This window comes from Oncorhynchus masou, unplaced genomic scaffold, assembly GCF_036934945.1.
Source record: "Oncorhynchus masou masou isolate Uvic2021 unplaced genomic scaffold, UVic_Omas_1.1 unplaced_scaffold_2730, whole genome shotgun sequence".
In the NCBI taxonomy this organism is placed as follows: domain Eukaryota; kingdom Metazoa; phylum Chordata; class Actinopteri; order Salmoniformes; family Salmonidae; genus Oncorhynchus; species Oncorhynchus masou.
Genome location: NW_027009163.1, coordinates 45,785 through 52,048, shown reverse-complemented (window position 1 = coordinate 52,048; position 6,264 = coordinate 45,785).

Sequence of the window (6,264 nt, the reverse complement as noted above, 5' to 3'; positions counted from 1 at the left end):
TGGTGGACGATCATCAGGCAAATTTTCAGCAGGCAGGTCTTTAACTGTTATTGTCTCCTCCAGCCGCTTTTCAACAAGAGGCTGTGCTGGTAGCGTATCAGGGACTGGCACCGCAACTGTCTGTTTCACTGTTGGGGGCCTGTGTTCGCACTCTCTCGCTGGTTCAGCATTCCTCTCCTCAGGTACTGTAGGAGATGTGGGAACCTCTAGCGGCTCATGATGAAGGTCATATTCATCCCCACTGTCTTCATCAGAATCTAAAGTCTGTGATGCAGGCTGGTGTCTCCTCGTTTTCTGACTTTTGTCCACTTTGGTCATTTCTGGTTGTGTCTCAAGGTAAGTGGTCACAGGACATGAGCAGGTTTCTGTGCAGGACCCTGGAGCGTCCCCTACACTTTTCTGGTCTCAATTCATAAATCGGCAGGTCTGAATCCATTTGTCTCACCACTGTGTGAATTGTATCTTCCCAATAGTTGCGGAGTTTTCCTGGTCCTCCTCTTGGTGTCAGGTTTTTAATCAGAACTCGCTCGCCAGGCTGTAGCATTGAACTCTAACTTTAGTGTCATAGTACTTCTTACTTCTTTCAGCGGCTTTCTGAGCATTTTCATTTGCAATGGCGTATGCTTCTTCCATCCCTCGTTTCCAGTTCTCCACGTATTCTCGCTGGTTACTGGAACCTGCCTCTGTGCACAATCCAAAGAGCATATCAACTGGAAGCCTGGGTGATCTCCCAAACAGAAGATAAAATGGTGAATAGCCAGTCACTTCGCAACAGGTGCAGTTATAGGCATAAACCAGTTTGTTCAGAGACTCCTTCCAATTTGACTTTTGTGTCTCGGTTAGTTTCTTTAACATTTGCAACAATGTTCTGTTCATGCGTTCCACTTGACCGTTTCCCATCGGGTGATAGGGTGTTGTCCTGGACCCCGCCACGCCACTGAGTTTCTTTAACTGATGGAACAACTGATTTTCAAATTCTCCCCCTTGGTCATGGTGGATGCGGGACGGGAACCCAAACTTCAGGGCAAAGTCATTGAAGATGAGATTTGCAGCAGTTTTACCTGACTTTGATGTGGTGGCGTAGGCTTGAATGAAACGTGGAAAATGATCAACAATCACGAGGATGTACTCATATCCCCCTTTGCATCTGTCGAGATGAAGGAAGTCATACATACCAGTTCAAATGGCTGTGTTGTCACAATGTTTGTCAGAGGAGCTCTTGTTGCATGGGCTGGCTTTTTCTGCTTGACACAGCTACAAGTTTTAGTCACATAGTGCTCGATGTCAGATTGCATATATGGCCAGAAGAAGCGGTCACGTACTAGTGATACAGTGCGGTCAGTACCTTGGTGTCCCATGTTATTGTGCAACTCTTCCATCACTTTACCTTTGTACTGCTCTGGTAGAACTAACTGCTTGCGGGCTGTAGTGATTCTGTACAGAATGCCATCACTGTCTATTGTCAATTTGTCCCATTCTCTGAATAGGCATTTTGTCTTTGGACTGAATTTCTTTTGCTCTTTAACTGGCGGTTTGGAACCAGACAGTTTGAAATTGAGCACAGGACTAGATGACCGGATCAGATTCTTGTGCTTCTCTTATCCCATCTTTTGGGATGGAGCTGGTTGTTGCAGTGGTTGTCTCACCTTCAGCTGATACTGACATAGATGCAGCTGAAAATGACCAAGGTACAACATCCTCTTTCTGTACCTCAACTGCTTGTATCGTGGCGGCATTGGTGTCTGGTGGAAGCTCCTCAGAACATTCTCTCATCAGTGACTCTACATCCAGTGGCATCCTTGACAAAGCATCTGCATCACCGTTCTCTCTGCCTGGCCTGTACTTTATTGTAAAGTGGAAATCAGCCAAGTCTGCAACCAACCTGGAAGTGGTTGCATTCAGTTTGCAGTAGACAGAATGTAGCAGAGCGGGTTGTTATCGCTGTATACAGTGAAGGTCGGAGCATAGTACAAATAATCATGGAACTTATCAGTGATTGCCCATTTTAGAGCTAGAAATTCTAGCTTGCTCGAGTGGTAGTGATAGTTCTTCTCAGCTGCTGTTAAGGTTCGAGCGCCATAAGCAATGACCCTAAGCTTCCCATCTTGCTTTTGATAAAGAACTGCTCCCAAGCCTTGGTGTGACGCATCAGTGTGTACAACAATTGGCTGAGTGAAATCAGGGAAACCTAAAATTGGTGGGTGAAGCAAACACTCAATCAGCTGTTCAAGTGCCTGTTGATGCTGGTCAGTCCACAGGATTGGCTTGTTTGAGGGCACCACATGACTTACTTTCTTTGTTTTTGTTTTCCGTGGGTGGTCAGGTAATTTCTCTGAATCTGCTTTCAGGAGGTCATACAGGTAGCTGGCACTCCAAGAAAAGTCTTTGATGTACTGTCTGTAGTAAGTGAGTAAACCAAGCATTTTTTTCAGAGCTGGCCCACAGTCTCTGGTCTGATTTCTTTCAATGCTCTTACTGCTTCAAAATCGGCTGGGTCAACTCGGCTCCCTCTGCAGACACTATTCTGCCCAAATAACGGACCTGGGGTTTAAAGAGATCACACTTACTTGGTTTGAGTTTAATGCCATACTCTCTGAGACGCTGCAAAACTTTTCGCACATCATTCACATGGCTGTCGAATGTTTTACTGAAGACTAGCGTGTCGTCCAGATAAGGAATGCAGATGTTATCCCGGAGCCCTTCCAAACACTCCTCCACACACCGCTGAAAAGCTGCAGGAGCGTTCATGAGGCCGAATGGCGTACGTATCCACTCATAGAGTCCCCATGGGGTCACAAATGCTGTCAGTGGTCTGCTTTCTTCAGAGATGAACACTTGGTGATACGCTTTTCCCTGATCTAAGAGGGAGAACCAAGAATTACCACCTAAACTGTCCATGATGTCTTGGACCCGAGGGATGGGCTGGCAGTCGGGATGTGTCTTTCTGTTCAGATCTCTGTAATCTATACACAACCGGAGGGTCCCGTCCTTCTTACGAACGCGCACGACAGGTGAAGTATATGAAGAGTTTGACTTTCTAACCCAGCCCTGGACTATGAGGTCATAAATGTAACCCTTCATCTCCTGATACAGTGGCCTGGGCACTGACATGTATGTGCGCTTTACTGGTTCAGAGTCCTTTAGAGAAATAGTCATTTTCAATCGTTCAATGCAGCCAATGTCATTGTCTGATCTGGAGAAGGAGTGACACTCTTCTCTAAGCATTTGCCTAACAACCTCTCTCTGCTCTTCGGTTAGGTGAGTTAAACCTACTGGTGGATCCCACTGTTCAGTAGCAGTACATGTGGTTCGAACGCTGGTGTGATTCACTGTGGCTGGGGTGACAGTTCTTTTAAAGACTTGGGCAGGTAACACAGTCATAATGGTTTGTACTGTACCGATTATTGTGCATCCTAGCAGGGCAATGTCGTGGTCAGTGGGGTTAGAGACATCAAGCAGGAAAACTGGAAAAACACCTTTTCTGACTCTGACTAGTGTGTCAAAGAACTCAAGGTCGTCTGGCCACTACGGGTTCAGATCTGGCTGGAAAAGCATTGTCATGTCATCTTTGAAAGGCTGGGAAGCTACACGGCACTCAATCTGAATGCTACTGTGTTTTGGTACAGCAACCTTCTCTTTCTTGGTTTTCACTGTGTATTCATCTGTCTGTTCTGCGTTAACAGCCTGTATAAAAGCTCTCACCTTGTTTCTTTTGAGGCTTGGGAAAGCTGTTTTTACTGTACTGTATCGTTTAGTCTTTTCGGTCATTGTCAGGATGTGCTCGATAACATTGAAACCTATGATGGGATGAGATAGGTGACAGCCTTTCATTACCAGCACCGGAATGATCAGTTCCTTTGTTTGGTCAGTTTCAGAGGCTAGCCGAAAAGTTGTTTCAATCCATCCCAGGTACGGCATTTCAGTCCCATTTGCTGCAGTCAACCTTAGATCATCAGGTGAGTCCAGGATTTCTGAAACATCTCTCAGCCTTGCGTTTGGGAGAGATTCCTCTTTCCATCGTTCATCAATGACCGATACCTGAGAGCCTGTGTCCCATAGAGCTTGGAGGTAGTGGTGATTCAGGTGACACTCAATAAGGCACTGTCTGCCGACTAGCGAGGTGACCTTACGGGGTGGCAACATTGAGCTAGGGATGGTAAGGAGTGGGCATTTTCCTCTGTGCAGGAAAACCTTTCACTGGTAGAGTCAATTTTCAGGTGAGTGCATTTTTTCCTTATGTTTAGTCCAATGTTGGTTTTGACATACTTTGGAACAGTACAGTGTCTCTTTACATGATGAACATTGTTTCAGGTTCTCAAATAAATTTTCCCTGGCACAATTTGCACATTTCTGTGACTTTTTGGTAGCTCGGTTAACACTCGTCCCTCAGCGGTAACCCATTTCCGTTTAAAGGGGCCTCCCTTGATGGTCTGGCTCCCCGTTTTACATCCAGCTTGAAAATGTTCTCCACTCCCACAGCGGAAGCAGTGTGTGCAGCGTGCATCTGTTCTGGCCTGCTGGCAGACAAAACACCTCCTTGGAGCTTGAGCAGAGTGGTTCGTATACGGGTTAGGTGCATATTGATGCTGTGCAGTGTCAGGTGCTTGGGACCGACTGTAGTTGCTGTAATAATGCTGCTGGGAAACAGGTGGCTGGGGGTCCCTATCTGGCCTCCTAACTGGGGGTGGGGCATAGGTACAAGGCGGTGACTGAAACATAGGCTGCTGTAATGTCTCCTTAATCTGAGCAATCTCTGCACTGAAACCTTTTAGAGAAGCTACACCTGTCTTAAGTTCAGCTAACTCTGTTAACAGTTCTGCGGGTATCATAGCTTTGGCTTCCTTCACAGGACACTTGGCAGATGGCGTATCTTCTAACTGGACTACACTTACAGTTGTAGCAGGCTGTGGGGCATTAAACCGCTTTTTGTTTCGTCTTTCTATTTCATTAGCACAAGCAATGTTAAGCTTCTCTAGCAAAACCTCATCTGATGTTTTGCTCTCTAGTAGGAGAGGCTGCATGTCTATACTGATACTGTCACTCTGGAGACCCGTAAGGACTGTGTGTAAACACATGCTCTGGACTAGAGCAGGGTCATACCTAAGCCCTGATTCTGACTCCTGGGATGCAAACAGTACTTTCTGCCTCAAATCTAAGACGCGCATCAGGAAGCTTTGAGGGGTCTCCTTGCTATGCTGTGCTTCTGAAGCTAGCTGTTCGTAAAGCTCTGTTGCACTCTTCTCTTGGAAGTGGGAACACAGGATACATCTAAGTGTGGGAAGAGTTAGCTGGAGTTTACCTTCCAAGTAGCTGCGTAGCTGTGGCCTGGAGAAATAGCCCTGACTACTGCGTCTACTATTTCTACCTCAGGATAGCCTCTGTTAAGTCCATTCTTGATCTGATGGGCAAGGCTGGAAAAAAATCTGTTTTTCTTTATGGCCCGGTTCACCTATCTGACCAGAAATTTTAAACTCTTTGCGCCAGTATGAGCTGGGCTGTGCATTGGGTGAAAGCGGAACGCTCCCCTGAAGATTGGCATGGGGTTGGGGCTGACGCAGAGAATCACTGGCTTTGGCTGCAGTAATCTGCTCAGTTCCCACCCCTTGTTGTGGGGTTACAGTTCTCAGTTCCTCTATTCTGTGATGTGTTCCGGCTAGTTCAATATCATGGTCAGTTTGCCCTGTTTTGTTATCTATGCCACTGATCATCTCTGTCATTTCGTCTTTAAGTAGCAACAATTCCGACATGCCGCCATCTTCTAACTCTGCAACTTCCTCTCTTTCAAGGAACATCATAATGCGAGTCAACAATGATATGCGGGATTTGTCTTTAACATCTCTTCTCTGTTCACCTGATATTTCAAGGAAATCACTTATCTCTAGTAATTTGTCTTTAGTAAGGGTGTGCAATTCTCCTACTACCTCTTCCTGTAGTTCTTCCAAGGCGCTTGTCATGTTGACAGAACAGGAGGAACTTTTACTGCCTCCAAAAATGTTACGCCCCTGAAAACAGGGGAGAAATAATCACGAGAGTGATACGGTGTTGTTTTCTCAATTCAACTTTTAGTTCAATCATTTTACAAAAGTAACACATTACAAAACAGAAAACCCATTATACAAATAACACAGCAAAATATCTTATTAACAACGCACATGTTCATTCACAATTGACATAAAAGGCAGCTACTCTCAGTGCGATGCTATTCTTCGCTACAACCGAGCAGGGCTTATATTACTCTCTTCAAACATAACTCTAACTTCCTCA